This window comes from Sorex araneus, chromosome X, assembly GCF_027595985.1.
Source record: "Sorex araneus isolate mSorAra2 chromosome X, mSorAra2.pri, whole genome shotgun sequence".
In the NCBI taxonomy this organism is placed as follows: domain Eukaryota; kingdom Metazoa; phylum Chordata; class Mammalia; order Eulipotyphla; family Soricidae; genus Sorex; species Sorex araneus.
The window spans coordinates 189242704-189270018 of record NC_073313.1 but is presented as its reverse complement, the minus strand read 5'-3'; the positions used below and the strand labels follow the sequence as shown (position 1 = coordinate 189270018).

Genomic DNA, 27315 nt, shown 5'->3' with positions numbered 1-27315 from the left:
ACAGAGCTCTCCCTGCCTCCAGGACTTGCCTCCTCTGATGACCAAGAAGGAAATTCAGCACTGCTGAGCAAGGCTGGACTTCCTGGGCTCACAGACAAGGCAGAATCAATTCTAGGACTTCATGGGATTTTTGCTCAATGGCTGTACTTGGATTCTGGGACTTCAGAACTTTCCAAGAGGGCTGAGCTTGTAGTTAGCATTTGCAAAGTCTCTCCAACTACAGGTGAGAAACAGGGGTCAGGAATAGTCGAGACCTCATTGATTTTCTCCAAAGGTGGAGTCTGAGGTAAAACATCAGGACGACCGAGGTGGACGTCTGGCTCCACTTCTGCTTTTGTTGTCAACTTGTGCCTTGTGCTCCCCAGAGATGGATGGCTGATAAGCAATGCAAGAGTTGCCACTGGGGGCTGCTCACCGAGAGAAAGATGAACCAGACCGAAACTTTTTGGAAGGAGAAGGTTTCAGGGGGATCTTCTTGAACACCGTGCCACACATGAACCGCTGGGACCGTTCTGCATAGAAGCCCGGCTGGTGCACCAACACTGTGTCCCTGTCGTGCACCAGAACTTTCCAGGAGTGCTCCAGCTTCTTAACAAACCTGTAAGACTGCAGAATGTCAATGATGCCGATGTAAAGGAGAAGCCTTTCACCTTTACTGTTCCGGGCTGGAATGCCACCCATGTGGCATGTCCATGTCCATGGTGCGCCCACGCCGAGCCGAGCCCTGGATGGACTCCATGGCTGTCCAATACAGCGCTTTCTGTGGGGCTGGCCTTCGGGTGTCGAGTGGGTGCTATGCTTCACTGCCTATGGGCTCTCGCTGTGCATGGTCTACGTTATGGATTGACATCAACAGGCTATAATCCATGATCTTGAAGCTCTGCAACACCAAGCAGTCACGCTGCAGGGTCTTACACAGAGCATTATACATGTCGGCATCTAGAAAGAGACCGTCAGGAATGTCTTGGAAGAAGTCCATCCAAGTCTTTGAAGGTAGGGAGCGGCTTCTCGCCCTCTTTCTGGGATGCCCGCCGTTTGTAAGTTGAGCCCTTTAGATCATACTTCATGTGCATCTTGACTGAGCGAGGTAAAAGATTGTTCATGACCACAATTCAAATATTCTTTCCACCTCCCTGCACACAGTACAGTCCATAGAACTTAGGCAGCAAAGTCCGAGGGTTTTGGTTGAGGTTTATGTAGTACCCTGGAAGCAGCTTCTGCAGGAACTCGGCCTCTTTATGCTGGACAGTTTTGATGATGAATTCATCATCACTGGACACATAGAAGAGGGACCCACTAGCCCCGAAGCTGCACAGGGAGTATAAGTAGTCATCAGGCCGAATCCCAAATAACTCCCGAAAGTAGCGGAAGGCAACAGGTGCATAGGTCTTGAACCGGAAATCATTGTAGTGATGAGCAGGGGTAAGGTTGCTGCCTTCACTGGGAAAGAAAATAGTCTCCACCACGTAGAAGTCTTGCATGAGGACATCGCCCTCTGGTTTGGTGCTAAGGCTGCCCACTGGGTGAGTGATGCCTAACTGGATGGCACCTTTCAAAGCCGATGAGGTTGTCTTCTTATACGTGGTCTCTCCTGAGGAATCAACACTCCGGTGGTCTATTTTCTTGATGGACACGCCGGAGGCATAAAGGCACCTCAGAAGATGGCATGGACTTCCTGACTCCAGATGGTGCTGTGGTCTTCGGAGCCCAGCCAGGCCAGGTAGCTCAAAAACCAGGGGGAAAAAAGAGTGGACTTCCTTTCATTCTTCCGATGGTTGTGGTCCAGGGGGAGACCCCGGCGTCAGCGATGCTCGATGGGGCAGACGCCCTCTTGGCAGCCCCCTCCCCGCCGCGGCCCCGCTCCCTCTCAGGCCCGCTTCTTCCTCGGCTCTGACTCGAATCTTGCCTCGCCTCCTCACAGGCCCGCACCATTCTGCGAGCAGGGAGCCCCCGCTGCTCTCCGAGGAAGCGACTTTTCGCCTTACCGCGATTTCATCTTTTCTTAACTGAGAAAAATTCTGCTGTAATATACTACCACACTTTATCCTCTCGACCACCAGTGGGTACTTGAATCGTTTCAGTATCTCTGCTAATTGAAATAGTGCTGTAACAAACATAAATGTCGTTATTTTTTTCTGTTCATGTTTTTGTGTTCTTTGAATGAATACCTAAGAGTAGAATTTTTGGATCAAGTGATAGGTATATTTTTAATGTTTTTAGAATTCTAAGTATGGTTCCTTGTAGCAACTGGATCAATTTATATCAGTATTGTATGAGCATTCCTTTTTCCGACATCCCTCCAACACTGTTTTTACTGACCATCTCACATCTCACAGGCAATGTCTATGAGATGATGACAGTAATGGTGATGTCTCATCAGTTTTATTTGTATTTTTTCCGACAAAAGCTACAGTGAGCATTTTTCACATATCTGTTTATCATAATCATATAGATGTACACAGACGTATACATCTATATGTTCTATACATATATATATTCTTTGATGAAGAATCTGTTCGACCCATGTCCTTCTCACTTTTTGAATCAAGATTTATATTTTATTATGCTTGAGCTTCTCATTGCTGTATATTTCTCATATACATCTTGGAAATTAGCCCGTTCTCAAATGCAGGAAATGCAAATATTTCTCCTGTTCAGTAGAATGTCTTCTCATTTTAATTATCTCTCAGTAGAAATTCTCATATTAATTAAACTACAGCAAATATGATTCAGTACTTTCTGTTGCTGTGTAAAGCTTTTGGTTTGATATAAGCCCCTTTGTTTATTTATGCTTCTGTTTCTCTTTCTATGGAATAGTATTCTAGAATACTTCACTGAAACAAATATCACAGTGTTTTACTGTTTTGTCTGATTTTATAGCTTCAGGTCTGACATCCAAGTCCTTATTTCTCTTTGAGATGACATTTGTATATAATGTTAAATAGTTATCCAGTTTCTTTCTTTTGCATGGAACTCTTCAGTTTTCCCAACATCATTTATTAAAGAGACTTTTCTTTCTCGAATTTGTGCTCCTTAGGTCCTTTACCAAAAATTAACTTTCTTTATTTGTGATTATCTTTTTGTTCATGAAATGCACAAAAATGAGAAAGAAATCCTTCTTACATCTGAGTAATTCATGGGTTTGCAGCAGAACATTCCAGAGTGAATGACCTGCTTCTTCATAAGTGAATATGAGAGTTCGGGGTCTATTAATTCTGTTTCTTTTACCATCACCATTAATGCAAGGTAAATAGCGCCTTTATTTTTAAAATTATATAATCAGAAACAACATTTAAACTTGGTTTACCAGGGCCCACTCTGTGTTTTGTTGACTTTAGGGCAAACTACAAAACAATATGCAATCCTTTATAGCAAATAGGATTTGTATTATGCTTTATGTCATAAGTCAGTCTTATTTTTAATAAAAGACCCAGAGGTCCAGTTTGATTTTCACAGATTTTATCTTTCTTTTTTTCCCATGTAAATTCTCTAATACTGAAAAAGTAGACTTCTTTCAACAATTCTGTTTTCTTAATCACCATTCATTATTCTTTCTACTCAATTGTACTATCTTGTCAGATTAAAAAAGTTATTTATATATACATATGAGAGCACTTATTTCTATAATTAAAAGTGATTTTTACACCCTTTTTGTTGAGAAGAAAATTTAAATTGTTTACTTAACAAAAAAATAAGGAATTGTTTAAGTAGTTATTATTATATATTTGCTAAAATTACTCAGTTTCTTATTATAAATCATGATCAAAACTACACTATAACATGTATATAGCTCTTTGGTTTCTCGTGTAATGGATCTAATTCCCTTGCTTTCCTTGTATATTAAATAAATACCTTCTTTTATCTTGCCATTCAATGGATTGATTTTGACTCTACAATGTGTGATATTTAAAATATGACCCTTCTATTGGACTATATTAGAATAGTTTTTTTAATATAATGCATAGTTTTTCCTGGAAGTGTTTAAATGTGGAAAAAAATAAAAGTAGAGAGATGGAAAGAGCGAGACGAAGAGAAAGAAAAGGAAGAAAGATAGTATACAGTGAGGGAAGGAAGGTAAAAAAAAGGAAGAAGATTTAATTTTAAGGGTTTTTAATCAACTATCTTTAAATAGGTACCTTTTTCCAAGGCTTGAAATATAGCCAAGTCCATGCACCATGACTATTCATCACTGCTGTTTAAACTCATGAAAGTTGAGAGCGGTGACTGGGTAATTCGAAATTCACCTGCTGAGCTCATCTAGTCATTATTTGGAACGTTGCAATGTCCCACATTACACATGCATACACTGAACCGTAATTTACAGATGCAATGAGAGAAAACCTGATAAGATGAATCTTGGGGAGAAGAAAAGGCATATGACAAATACAAAAATTAAAACACTCGGGAATAAGGTAAATACTGAGAATAAGAACTGGGAATGAGACAAATATTGGATTAAGACAAATACTGCTGCAGATTCCAATGTCAATTCTAACAGTGCTAGTAAAGATTGGATTGTGTTGACTGTTGAAGATGAGCGGTTAAGCAGAAAGTAAAAAAAAAAAATAGATCATCTAGGCTAGAATCCTATATCATTAAATTTTTTATTGAGTGACTTAAAAATGTAGATTATTAAAATAAATTAAGCACAGATAGTTGGACCATTACAGGTAATCCAGCCTAATAAATTAATATAACCTAATAAATATAGATTAATAGCAAATCTTAAAATGCAAAACTCATCTGAGTCTCTAAACTCTTTTTATTTATTTTTAATTATTGAGAACTAAATTATCCACAAGTATCTCATTAATAAAAACAACTAAATAAAGCAAACATTTGAACACAAAGAATAACTTTGCTCATGGAATACAGTATTATTGAATCTATATATAAGCTCATTTTATTCATTTTATTTTCCTAATGTATTTTAATATATTCATTAGTAATACCATGATTATTGATGTTCATATGATCATTTTTCCACTGGAATAAATTACAGAGGAGATTAGTGTAAAAGTTAAGGCCTAGGATTTGAAACCAGTCTGAGTTTAAATACAGATCCTGTCTGCTCTTAGTTTGGAATCCTTGAACAACTTGAGTAAACACAAAGAAAGGAATATCTGAGCTTTCTTATCAGCTTACCCAGATGTGGAGTTTAAGAGGAGGAAAGTGTCAGGGTTTGAAATCTTTCACCCATTAAATACATCAAAAACAGTCGCATTTCATTGCACTGAGTTGTTTTGAAAATTAAATGAGTTTTATTTAATGCTCACAACAGTGCCTGACACTTATAAAATGTTCGGTTAATCTTAGCTATTATATCTCATCAAAGATGTCAGGGGCCTCGGATACACTGGCAATGTGGGGAAGTGATAGAGTTATATATTCAAACCACAGACTCAACAACGTTAAAAACCTGAGATTCAAACTACAACCCTCAAATTTTAAAATGTGCCTGTCAAGGTGGCAGGGTGAGGATGGTGCAGGAGGCAATAACCGAAGGGAACTTGGGTACAGTGGTGGATAGAAGTTGACACTGGTAGTGGGATTGATGTTAGAAGATTATATGTGTAAAACTCAACCTTCAATAATTTTCTAAACCACACGTATTTAATTCAATTTTTTATTTTAAATTAAAAATATGCATTGTCAGAATCTTTATTGGGATTGCTTTAAATAAGTATAATGTATTTGGAAGGACAGACCTTTAGACTATGTTAATTATCCCCATCCATCTACATAAAATTTTCATCTGTTAAGGTCTTGTTCTGTGTCTTTTAAAAGTGCTATATAATTTTCATTATACAGGTATTTGGGGTCCTTTTAAAAATTTACACTGCTCTTCCACTCTGGAAAAGTACATGTTTTTCTCTTTAACAGTCCTCTCTCTTTCTGTCCTCTCTCTCTCACTCTCTCTCTCTCTCTCGCTCTCTCTTTATCTATCTATCTATCTATCTATCTATCTATCTCTATCTCTCTCTCCTCATATCATATTACTTTTAAGTAAATTTCTTTAAATAAAACTACTTTGCTTTACTTTTAAAAATAATTCAAAATTTATTTATAGGTATTTGATTCTTTTGTATACAGCTGTAAAAGGGATTACTTTCTTAATTTTGTTTTCTTCTCTTTCATTATTCAAATATAAGAATGTAAAAAAGTAACAATCTGTTGCATTCTTGTTTCTAAAGCTTTCCTATCTATTGAAATCAATTGCCTGAATTTTCTAGATCAGAGAAGTTATGATTTAGTCACTATTAAGCTAGAATGCTTCTAAAATATATGATCATAAAATATATGACCAAAATACATAAAGATATGACTTCCCACCTAAAAACCTAGTTATAGATAATTCCCATGTGTTACATTACAATATTAAATTCCTGGTTCTACTTCAAGTTGTAGAGAATATAAAGAATAAGTCTATATGTGATGGTTATAAAAATATCTATCCCAAAATTAAATCCCAAAAACATTTTGGTCAGTGTTCATGAATTCAAATGTGATGTAAAGTGATATAAGAATTTTAGCTCATAATATATTAAATATACATTATTTTTTATGAATACAGGTAATATTTAAAAGTTCTAGTGATCCAATTACAAGCAGTGCTCATATTAATCATTATTGACAACTGAGATTTTTTCATAAAAATAAAGAGATTGTGTGTGAATAGTTAGTACCCATTCCCTTCCTCTTTTCAATAACAATCTCAATGCCTTCCCATCCTCAAAGCTTAAAATTTTAAACATACATAAAACAATATTTATCATTAAAAAATGTTTAGAATGAAACTAGGGTTTAACTTCAGCTATGTTTACTTTACCTCCATGGAAATTCTCTAGTGTTAATTTTGTTATCCCTTTAGCTGACTATCATATGTATTTAAAACATCTCTTAAATAATTTGCTTCATGGGATATCTAGTACTTTGATTTTTGATTCCTTGCCACATGTTTTGTGTCGAATCTTGGGAATCCTATATGGTGCCTACATGCACAGCCAGGAGTAATTCCTGAGTGCAGAGCCAAGTGTAACACATGAGCAGCGCTAGGTGTGACCCAAAAAAGAAAAAATGAATAAACAAATAAATCATTTACCAGGTTAAACATAGTATAGGAGGTAAGGCACTTACTTTGCATGTAACTGGTCCAGTTGCATTCTCAACAACACAGATGGTCCCATGGTACAATTAGTGATGATACACAAGCATAAAGCCAGAAGTAATCCATGAGAACTGACATATAAGACTGTACACAGATTTAATTTATCAAATGATCACTAAAATAATATCATCATTAGTTCTGCACACATAGAGTTTAATTTTCTTTTATTAGTATCACATGCTGCATTAAGCTAAATATTTCTAACGAAAACTCATTCTAATAGAAAATTTTTCATTATCAAATATTCTCTCTGAACTTTAAAGTCTCGGCCTTTGCAATCTGTGCCAAATAATTTATTGATTTAATGAATGGGTTTGAGTTTGAACGCCCTGTTTGGCCAGGGCTTCGATGACCACCTCAGTCTCAACAGAATCAAAGCCCTTCTTTTAGTCGATGAACTGTCAGACAGAGCAGCATCTTGAACTCTCTAGAAACTTCAATGAGTTTGGTCACTGTGTAGATATGGTCTATCGTGCTGAATCCCCTTCAGAATCCGGCTTGCTGACATGGTTGTCCTTCGTCTAGTGTTCTGCGTATTCTATTCAGTATGACACGAGTGAACAACTTGTAGATGACAGACAGCAGGCAGATTGGGCGATAGTTGCTGATGTCATGGATGTCTCCCTTCTTGTACAACAGAACAGTCCTACTGGTTTTCCACTGGGACAGAACCTTGCATTCAGACAAGTAGCATATGAAGAGTCAGGCCAGTGTATTGATGAGTACTGGTGGCAGATTCTTCAGGTATTCGGGTCTGACCTTGTCCGGACCAGGTGCTGTACGCGTCTTCACCAGCGAAATGGCGTGTCAGATTTTAGAAGAAGAACGTTGGGAACGACATATCCATCCTGTGGAATTTGGTATGTGGGCAGGTGGACATGGCTGTCAAAGAGATCCGAGTAGAAGTCATGAATAATTTTCTCCATTGCCTTTCTGGAGGATGTGATAGACCATTGGGACGTCAGAGGGCAGTGATCTTGGTCTTGTAGTTGGCGAAGGACAGGTGAGCATTGCGAATACTTTTCCCAGCTTAAGCTGCACTGGCCAACACTGCTGCTCTTCTCTCTTTGAGGTCTTCCTTTATCCCACTCTGCACAGCTTTGTGAATTTGAACGTTAGCTTGTGGTTGCCTGAGGCTCGTGCCAAACCACATTGATAAATGAGCTCCAGAGTTGCCGAAGACAGACGTCTGTTTGTGGCTTTCTCACTCTCGGCATTCTTCTCACAGACATGGAGGTGCTGAACCAGTCGATCGTATTCCTTGTCGATGTCAAGGATGGCATCTTCCCACGTTGCTGCAATAGTGCCAAAGAGTTCCCAGATGGTGGTCATTCTGGGAGTTGCCTTCTTAAACTTAAATTTCAAACTCAGTATATGAAAATCCTCCGAGAGCTGTATCGTGGATTCACCACCAGGATCTCACCATTCTACAAGGAAGTGATCATTGATGTAAAGAGAGGGGTGCGGCAGGGTGATACCATTTCACCGAAACTCTTCAGTGCCGCCCTTGAGAACATCATGCGACAACTGGAATGGGAAGAAATGGGAGTGAAGATAAACGGTCAGCAATTACACCACCTCCGCTTCTCTGATCACATCATTCTCATAACACCAAACATTAGCCAAGCAGCACAAATGCTGGCCGACTTCAACCACGTGTGGAAAAGTTGGATTGCAGCTGAATCTCAACAAGACGATGTTCATGAAAAACAAACTTGTCCCTGAAGCTCCATTTGCTCTCAATGGAATGAATATCTCTGAATGCAGCAGCTATGTGTACCGGGGTCGAGAAATCAACATGAGGAATGACTTGGTGCCAGAACTGTGCAGGAGGAAGAGAGCAGCATGGAATGCATTCCAGAGCATCAAAGAGGTGGTTAAGAGAACGAACAACCTCCGACTCCAGGCACATCTTTTCGATTCCACCATTCTTCCTGCACTAACATATGCCTCAGAGACCTGGGCCCTACGCAAGCAGGATGAGAATGCTATTAGGGAATCCCAAAGAGGAATCGAAAGAACTATGCTGGGGATATCATGTCTCACTCAAGTGAGAGAAGGAATTTGGAGTTCTGACCTCCGTCGATGGTCAAAAATCAGGGATGCTGTCTCGTTTGCCAAGGCATCAAACATCAGATGGGCCGGTCATGTAATGCAATTCAGAGATGACTGCTGGACTAGAGCTGTTACCGACTGGATTCCAAGGGACGTCAGAAGACCTCGTGGACGCCCACCACCTAGATGGTCAGATTTCTTCGTCAAATCCCTGAATGAACGATTTGAGGCTCTTCCTGTTCCTAGAACAAGCAGATATCATTGGGCTGCACTAGCTCAAGTCAGGGACAAATGGAGACGTTATTGGCGCCCGCTCGAGTAAATCGAAGATCAACAGGACTACAAGTGATACGAGTGATAATGAATGGGAAAATGTTACATACATTAAATACTTCATCCAATCAACCTGTGCACATTTCCCTAAAATGTCTTTGTTCTTCCCAACTTCAGAATGTTTCCCTTCATTTACATTCTTTATAATACTCCCTCACATATGGCATCTCATATTGTCAAAATTTTAACAAACTTGGGATCAAGTACATAGGGAGCTAGATATAGATATAATACCATTTTCTCATAATACATTACTTTATTCCCTTTCCCAAGTTGACATTATATATTAAAATCATAGATTTTTTTTACATTTTCAGTAACATTTTCTGAATTTTTTAGTACAGCTCTTCGATTTCCTAATTTTTCACCATTACAGGAATATTAGCTCCTGAAAACACGGACTGTGACTTAATTATTGCTTCTATTTTTTTCATGATTGAGGGCATTGCTCTTCATGAACTAGGCATTCTTAAAATGCTTTTCTTGCACTGAAGAGACAGTACAACAGGTTATACTCTTGCCTTCCATGCTATGAACTGAGATTAAAATCCTAGAACAGCTCAGAGATTGAACAGTACTGCCAGGAGTCATCCTTGAACACAGAACACAAGTAAGCCCTGAACACAAACAGATGTGGCCCCCACTTTTTTTTAAAGTATTTTTGTTTGAACAGGGCATTCAAACTCAGTAAATAAAGGTCCTCCCCAAACTATATTACAGATTCACCACCAGGATCTCACCATTCTATAAGGAAGTGATTGTCGACATAAAGAGAGGTGTTTGGCAAGGTGATACCATTTCACCGAAACTCTTTAGTGCCACTCTTGAGAACGTCATGCGACGACTGGGATGGGAAGGAATGGGAGTAAAGATAGACGGTCGGCAACTACACCACCTTCTCTTTGCTTATGACATCGTTCTAATAACACCAAACATTAGCCAAGAGGCAGGAATGCTGACTGACTTCAACTGTGAGTGTGGAAAGGTCAGACTGCAACTGAATCTCACGAAGACAATGTTCATGAGAAATGGACTAGTTCCTGATATTCCATTTGCTCTCAATGAAACAAACATCTCCAAATGCAGTAGCTATGAGTATCTGGGTTGAGAACTCAACATGAGGAATGACGTGGCACCTGAGCTGTGCAGGAGGAAGAGAACAGTGTGTAAAGCCTTCAAGAGCATGGAAGAAGTGGTTAAGAGGACAAAGAACCTCCATCTCTGGGCACATCTTTTCGACTCCACCGTTCTTCCTGCACTAACGTATGCCTCAGAGACCTGAGCCCTACACAAACAGAATGAGAATGCTATTCGGGTATCCCAAAGAAAATCGAAAGAGCTATGCTTGAAATATCATATTTCACTCAAGTTAGATAAGGAATCCAGAGTTCCAACCTCTGTCAATGATCAAGAATCGGGGATGCTCGGAGAGGCAAAAAGGTACAGTAGAGATGACATCTGCATTTCCATGTTCATTGCCGCTCTGTTTACTATAGCCACAATATGGAAAAAAACAGAGTGCCCGAAAATAGATGATTGGCTAAAGAAACTCTGGTATATTTACACAATGGAATACTATGTAGCTGTCAGAAAACATGAATTAATGAAATTTGCATATAAGTGGATCAACATGGAAAGTATCATGCTGAGTGAAATGAGTCAGAAAGAAAGAGACAGACATAGAAAGATCCCACTCATATGTGGAATATAAAGTAGCTGAGAGGTACAAGCTTACAATGTTGCGATTCCTGGCAGACATTTCTCTGGACTTAGTTACTAAAATACTAAAATGCAGAAATCCAAAACTATGCTGCTGCTGGTGCGGCCTCCTGACCTCATATTTCTTCATTCTCAGCAATGGAAAACAAATTACCAAACGCTTTCTTTTCAGCAGATCGACTTTAGGGGGGAGAAACTCCAAATCAATAATAGTGAATTTTTTGTTTAAATATTGAATGTAATCAAAGTAAAGTGAAAGTAAAGTGAAATTTACCAGTTACACATGCGGGGTGGGGGGCTGGGGAGGTGGGGGAAAGGGGGGAGGTATATCGTGATTCTTGGTGGTGGAATATGTGCACTGGTGAAGGGATGGGTGTTTGAGCATTGTATAAGTGAGACTTAAACCTGAAAGCTTTGTAACTTTCCACATGGCGAATCAATAAAAGAATTTAAAAAAAAAATCTAAAAAAAAAAAAGAATCAGGGATGCTGTCTCATTTGCCAAGGCATCGAAAATCAAATGGGCCAGATATGTAATGCAATTCAGAGACGACAACTGGACTAGAGCTCTTACCAACTGGATTCCACAGGACGTCAAAAGACTGCGTGACTGCCCACCTACGAAAGGGTCAGACTTCTTCGTCAAAACCCTGAACTAACGGTTTGAGACTCTTTGTGTTCCTGGATCGAGCAGATACCATTGGGCTACACCAGCATGCGACAGGAAAGAATGGCACCCGCTTGAGCAAATCAAAGATAACGGGATAACAAGTGATACAAATTATACAATTTTTGTAAATGCATAAATTTGTAAATGTTATAGACTTCCTACTTAATAAATTTTTAAAATGTATAATAATAAGTAATGGAAGAAGGTCTCTAATAGAACTGGAACAGAAAAATTGGTACATTCCCTCTATGCTTAAAACTATATAAGGATTTTGTTCAGTTACAAGTGAATAGAAATGACTATGTGATAAAGCAGATTATGACAATATAAAGAAATTTAAAAGTAGATCTAAATTAGAGCTGCTGATACAATACTTAAACCCATTTGATTAGTAGTATTACTCTTGAAATCAAAATTTAAACAGATACAACATAGTTTCATTTTACTGGAAATCTCAATTGTACTGATGCTAAAAGGAGTCAGCAATTATCCAGGGACCAATTAGTCTGTTTGTGGATTATCTCCACCCTGTGGATTCTTCCTCTTCACTTTCCTCCTCATCTTTGCCTTTTGACCACTTCACCGTTGTTATCCAAGAGAAGAATTTAAAGAAGCATTTTTAAAAGTATAATACCAAAAAGCATGAAATGTAGACTTCAAGTTATTTTGCATTAAATTATTTTACTAATTTTTAATGCAATGCCAGGAGATTGAGCTAAAAAATAAATAATTTAGTACTAAATTAATTTCAAATTAATTTCTCATAATTGCACCATTGTTTCATTGTGAAAGTTCCAGCTTGTTGGCTAAGATGATTTAGCAATAATAACTAACTACAATTGTAATAGTGTTTGTTAAATATTTTCCTAAGCCATCTACAAGCAATAGTTTGCCAAAAACTTGTCAGAACTTTACCAAGGTTTTATATAACCTTTTAATGTCTGTCTACAATATTACCACATAGTTTATTCACTGACAGCATTGAGGCACTTCTATTCAAAGGAAAGTACCAAATACAATTGGAAAAATCCATCTTCAGCTACTTACATGCACTTTTCTATTTATGTACAGTTGGAAGGGGTCCTAAAAATCAATTTGTAGCATTTTCCATTGGGGAATTGATTCTTTACACTTGAATTTTATTTTATCAGAGGGGAATTTACCTGAGTACTTTTTAACATTTTTTTATCCACATTCTATGTCCTCTGTCATTTTGGGGTAACTCAGTGTTGGCCACCTCTATGGAGTTTTCTCTTTTCCCTGGAGACCTGTACTCTGTTTCATGAACACAATGAAGAATTTCCTCTCTCAGCTGTCTTAGGCTGGTCTTTTGTCTACAAGAATAAATTCTATTGCAGATATATAATGATTTCTCTCTATTCTTGACTGTAGACCCAACTTCTAGCAATTCCTCTTTCTTAGCTCGTCTATGGTTTATCTTATTTGCTCTAGGCAACCCAAAATCATGCAATACATAATTATTCGAAGTATTATTTTTTTCATACTATTTAATGAAAACTTCAGTTTTACCTTTTTCTTCCTATCTGTGACTTTAGACTTTAGAAAGGAAACCCTTGAATTAAGTTGTAAATGTATTCTAGTGTATTATGTGCACTCAACTGTATCTCAGAATCATCCAGTCTGAATCAGGATACCAGAGTGCTTCAATTTAGAAACTATGAAATTTTAATAGCAAATATGATTGTAATATTTTTCTGTGGTACTTTTTAAATTAGACGAAATTTTACTTGCTGTATTTTGCTTATTTTACTGAAAATAGTAGTCACGAATGCTTTTATATTTGCTTTACTCTTAAAAAATGTGTCAATCTAAGTTTTTGATGGAAGAGAAGCATTTAGGGCCTTACTTGGCAGTGTTCAGGGCTTACTTGTGTCAGGTATCATTCCTTGCAGTGATCAAGGAGCCATGTGTTGTGTCTTACATCAAAATTTTTTTTTAATCAAATTCAAGGCAAAAGTACTTTGTCTTCTGTGTTCTCTCCTGTTCTTCATCCAGCTTTCTAAATGTTAGTTTTCTATCTATTGAATTCTACAGAATAGAAAATTTTAAAATGACAATTGTACTTTTTGTAATTCCTTTTACATGTAGAATTTATTCATTCTGAAAACTTCTATGGAGTATATAAATAACTAAAAAATAAAGCAAAATAATAATCCTTTCAAAGTGAGTTACCATGTACGATACACTGCCATACTTACTGGCATCTCAAACTCGCAATCCTTTGAGAAAAATCTTGTGGTTATTAACTACTGTTTCAAATTTTATTGACTAGGATACTGAGGTTGAAAGAGAGAGCTGTTTTGGAAAACAAAGTTAAATCATCAAGTTTGCCCTTTACTGTTAGGTGTCTTGTTAAATTAGCAATTTTCTGAAAATGAAACACAAAACCTTCTATGCACAGTGCTTTACAATTGATGAAAATTTTCACACAAGGGCTGGAGTGACAATAGAACTTATGAGCAGCCCACCTGGGTTTAATCCTGGACACCCCACACAATTCCTCAAGCACCACTCAGTAATGATTCCTGAGGACAGAGCCAGGGGTAACCCTTGAGCTTCACTGGATGTGGCCCAAATAAAAAAAACAGAACAAAGAAAAGAAATTTTACATAAATTCTAATTCTTATTTTGGTAAAGAATCAAAGAGAGAAGATTTCCGGATCCGCCCCTTGCCGATATTAAAGCACAGCGCCACGCGGGTACGTTCTTTTCTGCGGCTCCACAAGCTCGACCCCGGAGGCAACTGAACTACTTTGGTCACGAGCAGCTCCCCAAAAATGCCTCCAGACTGTGAAATCGGAGCCAATGGCCCATGCGCCGCCAGCGGGACACAGTTTTTCTCTCCAGGCTTCTCCATCATATGAGCACCACAAAAGGGAAGTAAAAGCTTGCAGTGATGCAATTACCGCAGAATTTTCCCTGGACTTCATGTAAAAATCCAAAACCGCGCAGCCACTGTCACGGCCGCGTGACCTAATATCTCTTAATTGTCAGCAATGTGAAACAGTTCCTTTTTAGCAGGTCTGACTGTGGGGGAAATTCCAAACAGTAATATTGAGTTTTTTGTTGAAATATTGAAGGTAATCAAAGTAGCAGCCATTTCTCTAGACTGTGAACTAAGCCAAAGCCCCACACCGGCCGAGGTGAGGAAATATCCTCCTTTCTCGGTTCTATTCCCTTTTCTGGGAGAAACGCGGTGTGGCATCCACCATATTATGAGGTCTATTAAGCAGGCACGAACTTAGAGGCGTGGGAATGGGAGGGGGAAAAACATTATGTACTTGGAACAGCGGGACGCTTGGGCAGTCTTGGGCCAATACCAGCGCATGCTCCGCCGAGATTCAAGCCAGGTGGCCACACTTTTGTGCAACCGCGATGCTGTTTATCAACCAGAATCCGGAGCCCAACTAGACTACTTTTGGTTCCAGAAACTACTTGCAGCCATGTCTCTAGACTGAACTAAGCCATAACCCCATGCCAGCCGAGGACGGGAAATATCCTCTTTCTCGTCGGGCGGCATGGTGTCAGCCATAATATGAGGACTATTCATTAAGCAGGCACGAACTTGGTGGCACAGGAAGGAGGGGGAAAAAATTCTATGTACTTGAAATAGTGGGACCTCATATCTCTCCAGTCTAAGCAATGGAAAACTAATTATCAAATGCTTCATTGGTAGTAGGGCTATATTTCCTTGGGGGAAAACTCCAACAATAGTGAATTTTGTGTTGAAATATGGAATGTAATCAAAGTAAAACGAAAATGAAGTGAAATTTATCAAATAAGCAGGCGGGGATGGGGGTGAGGGGTGGGGGTTGGGAAGTATACTGGGGTCTTTGGTGGTGGAATATGGGCACGGGTGAAGGGATGGGTGTTTGAGTATTGTATATCTGAGACATAAGCCTGAGAACTTTGTAACTTTTCACATGGTGATTCAATAAAATAAAATTAAAAAAAAAGAATCAAAGAGAGGAAACATTTTTCCTATAGAGTAAAACCTATGTCAATCCCCAGTGAGAAACTGATTTGTTATGTAAAATTTTTTAATGGCATTTATATCTAAACATATGCATATTTTTGTCTAAGTATGTACATATTTAAGAGAATGAATAGATATTTTTGTAAAGTATTTAAAAATTTAAGATATATTAAAACAAAAGATGAGATTTAAACTACGGAGGATTTCTTTGACTTCTTGTCTGACATGTTGATTTTTAATTCCTACAACATCTAACAAATACTTTCATATATTTTTAAAATATGTAACAACATATAGATGTCTTTTATACTTCTGCAAGTTATTATTGGATAACAATATTTCTGGAAAAGATGGTAGAGATAGAGACACAAGCATATAAAATCACAAATGACTTGGAAAGTCATAAGAAAATCTGTGTTTCATAATATAGTTTTACAGTGTGCATGAAGAAACATTAGTCATAAAAAATTTCATGTGGCATTATAAAAAAATTAAATGTAAAACTATTTCTTTGTTTATTAGACTACAGTAATTTTAATAATATACTCAAAGATAAATGAAAATGTATCTTTCAGAAAAGGTTTAGCAGGATGCTGCCATCTGACAGAATGATTACTGATAGTGCAGCTAAAGTTCAAAACATCAGAAAGTTAAAATCTCCTACTGAAATACCAAAAATGGTGAAGAGGAAGTAGAAAATTATGTGAAATGTTAGGGATGTTTCATTCCAGTACCTTGGTCTCATTATATTATCAGCTAAATATAAAATACATAGACCAGATAAATGTCTCATTAAGTATTTCACAGTTCTTTCTGGGAACTTGGTAGTGGTCTTGAAAATGAAAAATAGAGAACTAGTTTATGTGAAAATCATGGTACCAAAAAAAGTATCTCAGTGAAAGTTTTTAACTCACTGTGTGTGGTAAAGCAAGATGGTGCTGTCATATTAATTGCTTTTATTTAAAAAGGAAAAAGATACATTCTAAATAAATATGTGTCCCATTTCAGATCAGGATATTAATATTTTTTAAGATCCAAGCCAAATTGAAATACCCCAGTTTTTTTAAGAAGACTCGCCTCATACATATCCCTCATTAACTTTATTTGACAATTATTTGTACCTATGTGTATCATATTATCAGAGAAAACAGTTTTAGATTTCACATTAAGTTTCACTTTTTTGTTTGTTTTTCTCTCTAAAAGACACATGTGACCTCAACAGAAGAGAATTCTGGGTAGAAAAACAGAATTATTTTTCAAGATAAAAATTAACTTTGACAATTTATTTGTGCATGCAATGTTAATTATTTCATAAAATAAGTAGAACAGACTCTTTCTAGCAATTGAAAAATAAATTCTATACGATGAATAATTACTCTATTTTCATTCTGGCAATGTCCCCAGTGCTTGCAAATACACTTTTTTTATACTTTTAAATGACAAGGTGAATATAATGATACCAGTTTTCTTTCAAAGATGTAGTCATGCTGAAAATATCAACATCGGAGACAAGTCACAAAGCATAAAAAAAATCATGAAAGATACTTGTTAACAATAGAAAAAAATGAATGGAGAAGAGATAGAAGAGTGTCAAGTGAGAGGAGCACCTGATACCTGCAGTATATAAACACCAGGCTTCAGTTTCTAAGACAACTGAGTCCCAGATTGACAGATGGTAGATGATTGCTTCTGGTGGTTCGAATGATGGTTATTTTGCAAGTAAAAGCAGATAAAGGAGCACATGAATAACAGTGGAATCTTTGGTATATGGGTAAGTCTTAAATTATAAATGGCTTAAATTATAAATGGTTCATGATTGACTGGCCACAAGCAACTTATTAAGAATCCACATATGGTGGGAAAAAAATCTTGCAGTCGTGATCCAGCAGATGAATAGTACTGATCATAAAATAGCCTACGGTCAATGGAAAAGTCTACTGGAAACAGGAAGTTTGAAGGAGACCGTGACGGAGAAGAAATATGAATCATGCAAGCATTGATGATACAATAAGCAGAAAAATATATTTGGAATTGGAGCATGTAGTTTAAAATTCTGGTTAATCAAAAAACTGTCCTTTAGTTCTAAAGGTAATTAGTAAAAGTCACAGATATAATAATGTTAAAGTGCTAAATTAGACAATTAAATAACACCCTCTCCTCAGACCTTTGCATGTGATACTGGAATTCATAGAGAACATGAGAAGTCATTCTTCATAAAACTAAAACTCAAAGAATTAAGAAACTAGATCTTATATGTCCCTTTTTGGAATATCAGAGTAAAATTTTGTTTATAGAGATGGTTCACAGATTTTGTTTATTCTTCTATCTCTTAAAATAGTCGTCAGAAACATAAAGAATTTTGCACTGTCTCGAATACAACCCATGGAACTATTTCCTAATCAATTCCTTTTTCTCTCAGGAATGCTTATTGAGATACTATGGTTTACAGAGTTGTTCATAACAGAGTTGTTTCAGGCATACAATGTTTCAACATCAATCCCACCACTGATGTCCCCTACCCTCCACAGGTATCCCCAATTTCCTTTCCACCCCACAGCCTGCCTCCTTTGGCAGATATATAACAAATTTATTTCATATTACTTGGTCCAATAAAACTTAAAAGAATAGCAAATAGAACTATAAAAAAATAATAAAAGTCAAATAGTGACGATTAACTGCTATGTTTTTAATCTTTCTTTTTTAGTTCTCAAAATTTTATTAAATGTAAAACATAATAACTTTATAACTAGTTCAATTATTAATCTATATCTTATTGGGGGGGTTCTTTTGTTTTTTGGGTCACACCCGGGATGCTCAGGACTTACTCCTGGCTCTGCACTCAGGAATTACTCCTGGAGGTGCTCAGAGGACAATATGGGATGCTGGGAATCGAACCCGGGTCGGCAGTGTGCAAGGCAAACGCCCTACCCACTGTGCTATCTCTCCGCCCCTCTATATCTTATTTTAAAGACAACTTTGTGCACATTATTTTATGAATATTATTATTCAGGATCAAGGACCAGGAAGTTTGAATGACTAAGATTCATAAATGTCCACTTTGATATTACTCCTAGAAATCTTTTTCTCTAAATTCCACGTTCATTTTTCAGATTAAAAATGAGGTCCAGATTGTACTGTTGAATTCCTCAAGGCAGAACTAATTAATCAGCACGTATTTAAGATAGGAAATTAGAAATCTAGATTCGCCAATGGTGGTAAACTATTAATACTAATTGCTTAACAAATCACAATTTTTTTGGGGGGGAAATCCTCCTCTTTCCCCAAAAAAATGTCATCATAAGAAAACTAAGGGCTTTTTAATGTAAGAAAATTGCATTTAACTTTGAATAAGGACTTATCTCTAGTTCCCTTCTTCACCCCTGCCCTTTTAATATAGACTATAAACTGGAGAAAATTATGACATTATTGAATTTTATATGAAACTAAAATATCTAAATTTATGACATTTAGATGCTGAAAAATATTGCTATACATGATTATATATTTATATAATTATTTGTGCAAAATAGTTTAACAGCTAATTTAATAAATATCATTTATTTTCTCTCTATGCCATAAAAGCATACATGTATAATTAAACATAATCTGATATATATTGAGGAACAGAGAGGTTAAGTGAATGGGTATAGGTCACACAGCAAGTCAGTGGCAATTTTTTAAAATGTCTTATTTGAATACAAAACCTTTTAGATAACAGAATAATTATTCAAGGTTACCAATAGTGGTAACACTTGTCATGTTGAGATAAGAAAAACATATTTTAAATCACAGAACATCTCCTACAGGTAAGAATTGACATAGTGAAGATTTACCTAATCTTCATTTTATGTATTACTCAATCTTACATATGTTAGAAAAGGAGAAATTCAATAGTATAAAGTAAACACGCCAGAATATTCAGCATTATAATTCTTATGATGCATATCATTCACATAAAATAAAATCAATTCTTTTTCCTTTTAAAATTTGTGAAATAATAAAATCAAAGGCCAAACTCTTACTAATACTGAAATAGCATTATTTGATGACTGTATAATATAAATAAGCAATATCCCAAAACTGTCTTGCTTTTGTCATGAAAAACAGGAAACATGATAAATATTTTTGCTTCTATTTATGCCAAAATCCAAAAGTACACACACAAAAAATTACTTTCCTTATTTTTAAACCACACCGAGAGTTTATTATAAAAAGAAGATCTTCAACACTTTGCTTGCTTGAAATATTTATAATTAGCTTAAGAAATAGAACTTTACTATGAAACATCCTCTATAAGACAGACATTTTTGCCAGTGAATGTGTATGGCAAAATTTTCTTTTGAATCACACAACAAGCAATATTACTTATGAATATGTACTGGCTCATTAAAACATGCACATTACATCTATCAAATGTTTCTACCACTTTTCAAAAACATTCTAATCTGTACTAGGATGCATTTAATAAAAGGAGATAATTCCTTGAAATTTTAAAGACAATTTCTTCTTGCTACTGATTATGTTAACTTGATATGCTAGCCCAATGAAATTAATTCAGCTTTGTTTTTAGATATGTAAATATTGAGTAATTATTGTGCTCACTTCACTTTAAGGGATGACATTAGCATATATTCCCTCAAGATGAACTTTATGCTCTTTCTCAATATGAAAGTTATCTAGTGTTCACCATATCTAATTGGGATATCCCTAAAAATTTATTAAGAAATTTGAAGATGCACTTGCAGTAATGAAAGATATTATAAACAACCTTTTAGTTTCCATGGCTCTTCTAAACTTAAAGGAAGAAAAAGTCTATTTCAGAGGTTACCAAAATTATTTAGTCTACCAAGCCCTTTTAATAAAAAATAAATAAATAACTGCATCAAGATGGGAACCTATTTCCTTTATTCCAGTGGACAAATTATATCTGCATCCATGGATGCTACCATTTCCTGGAATCTTTAGACTGTTGCACCTTATTGGGATCAGCACATTATTCTTTCATCTCCATATTAAAAAAAGAGAAAATGAGAGTTGAATACAACATAGGCTACTTTTAAAGAAAAAGCAACCAATCAGCACTTGACTTTTATAGAACTGCAATGATTTTACATGAATGGCAATATTACTTTAACAAAAGAAAGAGACCAGTATGAACATATGTTGTTGGTCTGATTCATTTTTTCACAACATGTGAGAAAATATATTACAAATCATGTTGATAAGTCAGGCAAATGGAAGTGCAGAAACAAGTATTTTTAAGCTGTTTTTCATTTTAAAGTCTGTTTACTATTCTGCATTTTATAAATGTAAAGAAATTAAAAGAAAATATTCATAATATAGTAACAAAATTCATTCATTACCAAACGTTTTCACCACTTACTTCTAGTTTTAAATTTAATTTAAATATACATAGTTATAAATCATAATCCACCTAGAAATGCTTCTATTTTTTGATAGTCTAACCATTTAAGTAACCTGAATAAAATAGTGCTAACATATATGGTATTGATGTACAAAGTTTCTGCTCTGAACCACAAAAGTGCCCAAGAATCTCTATCATTATCCCTATGTCACCTCTATCTCACCTCCTTTTTCCTTTCTCTCCCCACAATGCTAGATAACACAGATTTTGCATTTCAAGACCAAGAGTTGGTCATTGTCCGATTCTGCCGCTCCCTTATTTTGTCGCTCGGTACACCAAAGATGAGTGAAATAATTCTGTATTTGTCCTTTTTCCTCTGACTTATTTTTGCTTAATAAAATGCCATCCAGAGGACAGAGAAACAGTGTAGAGGTAAGGCACTTACCTTGCGTGCATCCAACCCTAGTTCACATACTGGCATCACCTACTGTCCTCTGCCAAGGTCATCCCTGAGCATAGAGTAAGGCAAATCCCCTAAGCATCACTGGATGAGGTCCAGCCACCTCCCCCAAATATGTCACACTCTCCAGTTCCTTCCTTATTGCAGCAAACTGTAAGAGTTTCATCCTTTTTTTGTAGCCTAATTTAAAGGAACGTAATCTCATGGAAGAAAGTAACAGAAGGGCTAAACAAATGTAAATAAGGACCACCGCACTCTCAAATATATATTCTAAAACCACTGGAAATTAGAACATATAATTAACTTAATTATATCACAAACCCATGAGAAATAAAATGATTTCTAGAACTATTATTTTAATACCCTTATATCACCATTTATGTGGTTAATTAAATTGTTATCTGTTATAATTTTTCCCTTTCTATACAACCAATAATTAGTTTGGATCTTGTTTTTCTATCTTATAAAAAATATGACAATAAAAAGTTTCAGAAAAAAATGATATAATGGTTTCTGGGGGGTGGGACACACATCAGGTATGCTCAGGGCATACTCTGTGGTGAGGGACTATTCATGGTGTGCTCAGGAGACCATATGTGCTGCTGGGGTTCAAGTAGTGGCCAGACACATGCCAAGCATCACCATTACTATCTCTCTGATCCAAAATGTCGTTTCAAGATTCTCAGTGTATTCTGCTAAACTGCTATTTTTATTTTTAAGTCAGATCAATGCTTGTCTGTATAAAGGCAACAGAGTGTGTTGCTTAAGAGCAGAGAATGCAAGACAACCTTAATGACTGTAGTTGGTTTACTTTCTGCATGGCAATGAAAAATAAGTCTCTTAGTCATCTTTTTTTATCTCTTATGTTGGGTAATAGTTGTAAATTCCTCATAGCTTTGCTTTAGGATTCATGCTTAATTTATGCAAATGCTTAGAATTTTACCTCAAGGGCTGGAACGATAGCACAGCAGGTAGGGTGTGTTTGCCTTGAACACAGCCGACCCAGGTTAGATTCCCAGCATCCCATATGGTCCCCTGAGCACCGCCAGGAGTAATTCCTGAGTGCAGAGTCAGGAGTGACCCCTGTGCATCAAAAGGTGTAATCCAAAAAGAAAAAAAAAAGAAGAAAGACATTCTAGTATACCATATTGTTAGACTTGTTCCCAATAATGTCTCTCACCCCCAAATTTTAGCAGTCAATATGTCAATAGGTGTTATCCTAGGCAGGAAAAAAAATCTTAGAATATATAAAACATTAACCACACTTAACATCAAAGGATAATCTTCCTGGTGTGTGTTCTATATCTATACTTATCTATAGACCTTTATTTGAGGGCAATTTTACTAAGACTTTTTAACAAATCCTTTAATATTGGCAATGGGTGCCATTTCAGATATTAGTGAATTCATGAGGTGTAAGATGAACATACATTTCAGTCCACTCATGCAAGGACTTAGCACCTGCTTCTAAGCTCTGGGGATTTGACTGTTTCTGCCTTAGCATTCCATCTGACATCTGAAGTAGCAATCAGGATTTTTTTCTTGGCATCTTTGTGACACATCAAAATTAGTCACCTAAATCCCACAGAGATTGTTGCACATAACTATTCCATATAAATATCTATTTTTAAATGACCCACTTACCTGTATATACTACAGGACCTCTGAGTGTATAATTCAAGAGCCTATAAATACCAAGCATTATTCTGTGGATACATGCACAATTTCTCTTCTGCTAAATCAGGATAGCTCAGTTCTGCCTACAGCTGATAAGTTCTCCCATTAAATTTTCTGAGGGGAATGGTATAACAGAATTCCAAAGAGCAACCTATCCTTCTGTTTATGGACTCTGATCATTGAACCCAGCAGTCTTTGCATCAAGTGGAAGAAAACCAAACCAAACTAAATCCCAGATTGGAATGGATGCTGAAATCCATAGCAGTGAAGCCACAGTTTGCTTCTGTATCTGCTGCATTAATTCTGAATTTCTCTACTGACTCTTTATGAGTGATCTATGCTTAAATGTTTTTTCCTGAGGTTTCCCAAGTCCTGATCACTATTTCTAGCTTCAGAATAACCCGAACCACATGTAATGGGGGAATTATTGAACATTGTACAATTACAAGTTATATCTCTTCTTTCACATGGGCATTTAAGTTAGAAAAAAGAAAACCTACAGTCCAGTGCTCTAGAGTAAACTTATCTGGTTTCTGGCAAATACTCTTGAACCTTATAAATTCTATTTCAATATTTTCAGCACCAACTGCTTGATTGGATCATAAGAGGACTGATTGAAATTATCTAATGGCACTATGTAAGATTTTTACTTCTTGCTTTTTCTCAGAGCCCCATTTGAATTATTTTATCCTTTTAACTATGTGAAGAATAACTAGTAGAACTCCTGACTATGAAATAAAATTTCATCAAACACTGCTCAAGAACATTTGAGCTTCTGACTTAAGGCTGGCAGAGTAAGACATGGTTACTTATTCTCTACATTGTGAATAATGTCCCTGATGGCTATTGCCACATAATTCTCATAAAATTCAAAAAATAGATTGGCCTCAAATTTTATCTAAATTTATTTCAGGCACACCCATTGTGCCCAGGGTTTACTCCTACTGGTGCTCGGGGAGCCTTATACAATGCTGGTAATTGAAATCCTGTCTGTCACATACAAGACAACCACCCAACCTGTAGTACTATGTCTCAGGTCTCATTGAAATCTATTTATCCAGAATTCAAAACCCAACCAAAATATTTTTCAAAGAATCTTAATTATTTGTAATTTTTATTTTAATTTTAAAGACAGAAAAAACTCAAAGAACTTCCTACAATATCTGATGATACAAACTATTAAAGCTGAAGACCAGACAGAAAAATCTGCTTCTATGAGCAGAAGACCAGACAAAAAATTTCATTGACACAAAGAAATGATGGCCCCTAGAAACAGATAAAGAATATCATACTAAAAAGATATTTGAACACATTTTTGCTTGCTATTAAAAGCTTTTAACTGACCAAAGCAAAATAGTAATGGTTCATTTTATGTTTAGTATTTTAAATATATAATGAATGGCACATATACAAGAAAACTGTTCAGGAAGAAATGAAGTATAACTTCATCTAAGTTTTTTAATTACACAGGTAGTGATCTCATAATTTTTGAAGACATATTGTGACTAATTAAAGATGGATATTCTAAACCAAGAGCCAAAAAGTTTGTTTCATATCGGTTAAAATATTAATTGGCTTACACTTTGCATACTGGAGCAGGGGCAGAGTTTCCTGCCCCCAAGCCACTCTGCCTTCACTGGGCCCCCTGGCGGGGGGGGGGTAGGTTGAGTTTCCCTCCCTGCCCCAAGCAGAGCCCCAGTAGCTGAAAACCTTCAGAACCCAGCCGCAGTCTGGCTCAAGGCTACTTACTCTCCACAAAAAGCCTCCCTCTCTAGGAGAACCCGGCAAGCTACCGTGGGTATCCCGCCCACACAGCAGAGCCAGCCTAGCTACCCATGGTGTATTTGTTATGCCAAAAACAGTAACAATAATGGGCCTCATTCCTCTGACCCTGAAAGAGCCTCCAATTCAGCAGCATTTGGAAGGACAAGGACCAGTGAAGAGGTCATTGGTGCCCACTTGAGCAAATTGATGAGCAACGGGATGACAAGTGATATACTTTGTATACAATTTGAGATCTCCATCTTATATTCTGCTTTATCTATATTTTTTGATTCACTTTGATTTAAAATCTTAAAAATATTAAACCTTAAAAATACATCTTTCATTTAGGGTCACAGCAAAACAGATAATGGCCAAGTCAAGGTTGAATATATTGTTAAGATGTAATGAATTTTTTAATTATTAATGCAAAAATCAGAAAAGTGTAAATAGAGTAAATGGCAGAGTAAAAAACATAAGTTATCTAAATATATCAATAACCACATTAACTGTTAAATGTCTGAACATGGTCATTAAAATACATAGGCTATCAGACTAGATTTTTTAAATGATGTTTGTACAGACTGCTTGTAAGAAAACAACTAAAAAAAGATACACCATGAGAACTCATATCATAAGAAACCTAGAATGACACTATAGTATAACAAACAAAATGACTTTACAACAAGGAATATTATCAGGGGTAAAGAAGTCATTACATAGTGATAAAGAGATCAATTATCTAAAAGAAATGATGATTCTAAATGTTTGCAAACTCAGGGATGGAGATGCAAAATACATAAAGCCTAAGTGAGAGAACTATAGAACCCATAGAAACATCCACAATTGTAGCTGAAGACATCAACACCTTTCTTTCATTAATCAATTGAACAAGTTGACAGAAAATCAGTTAGGAAATAGAAGACCTGAACAACTATATAAAACAACTTAATCTAATTGACATTTGAAAAACATTCCACGCCATAACAGGAGAATAAATTGATACATAGATGGTAAATTGATTTCAACAAAGGTGCAAATGAATTCAACAAAGGTGCAAACTCATTTCGGAAAAGATAAGAAAGTCTTCTTCCCAGCTGAGAGTATTAGAGCAATTGAGTAAGCATGGGGACAAGGGGGTGGGAAGGAAAGTGGGGTAGAGATCATCTTAAAAAGAAATCTCAAGATATATTTCATACTAACTACAAAAGTAATCTACAAATGTATCAGATTTATGTGAAAATCCTAAAGGTATTATTTAATCCTGGAAAAAATAACACAGGAAATTCTTAGTAACTCTGACTTGGAACAGGAAATGACATTATAGACAAATAAGACCTACCACTTGTTTTGTCAATAAGATTTTATTGGAACACAGCCACACACATTCATCTACTTCTTGTATTGACCACTTTCATACAGTAACAGCATTGTTGCAGGTTACTATGAGGCTAATTTGCTCAAAAGTCAGAAATAATTGCTAATTGTATCCTCTCAGGAAATATCACTAACACCTGAATTTCTTAAATATAACAATGCATAAAAAATTATAACAGTAAACATGATAATATAACTTTTAAAAACCCAGAAGTTATACTCTTTTAAAGACAGGACAGTTGTATCACTTGTCACTTGTATGACTGGTCATTCCAATGATCTTCGATTTGTTCGTTCGTATTTCAGTAACATCTCCATTCATCCCTGTCACGTGCTAGTGTAGCCCAATGATATCTGCTCACTCCAGGAACAGGAAAAGCCTCAAATCTTTCATTCGGGGTTTTCACAAAAAAGTCTGACCATCTCGTTGGTGGGCACCTACGTTGGTTGACATACTGTGGAATCCAGTCAGTAACAGCTCTAGTCCAGCGGTCATCTGTGAATCGCATTATGTTACTGGCCCATCTGATTTTTGACACCTTGGCAAAGGAGACAGCGTCCCTGATTCTGGACCGTCGATGGAGATTGTAACTCCAGAACTCCAGATTCCTTTTCTCACTTGAGTGAAACGTGATACCCCTAGCATGGCTCTTTCGATTGCTCTTTGGGATACCCAAATAGTGTTCTTATCCTGTTTTCATAGGCCCAGGTCTCTGAGGCGTATGTTAGTGCAG

At 36.4% G+C, this 27315-nt stretch overlaps 1 pseudogene; it reads right to left on the bottom strand.

Moving 5' to 3' along the window:
* LOC101538254 (phosphatidylinositol 4-phosphate 5-kinase type-1 alpha-like) lies at window positions 1-27090 on the bottom strand (annotated as a pseudogene).
* Between the last annotated feature and the right edge of the window lie 225 nt (window positions 27091-27315).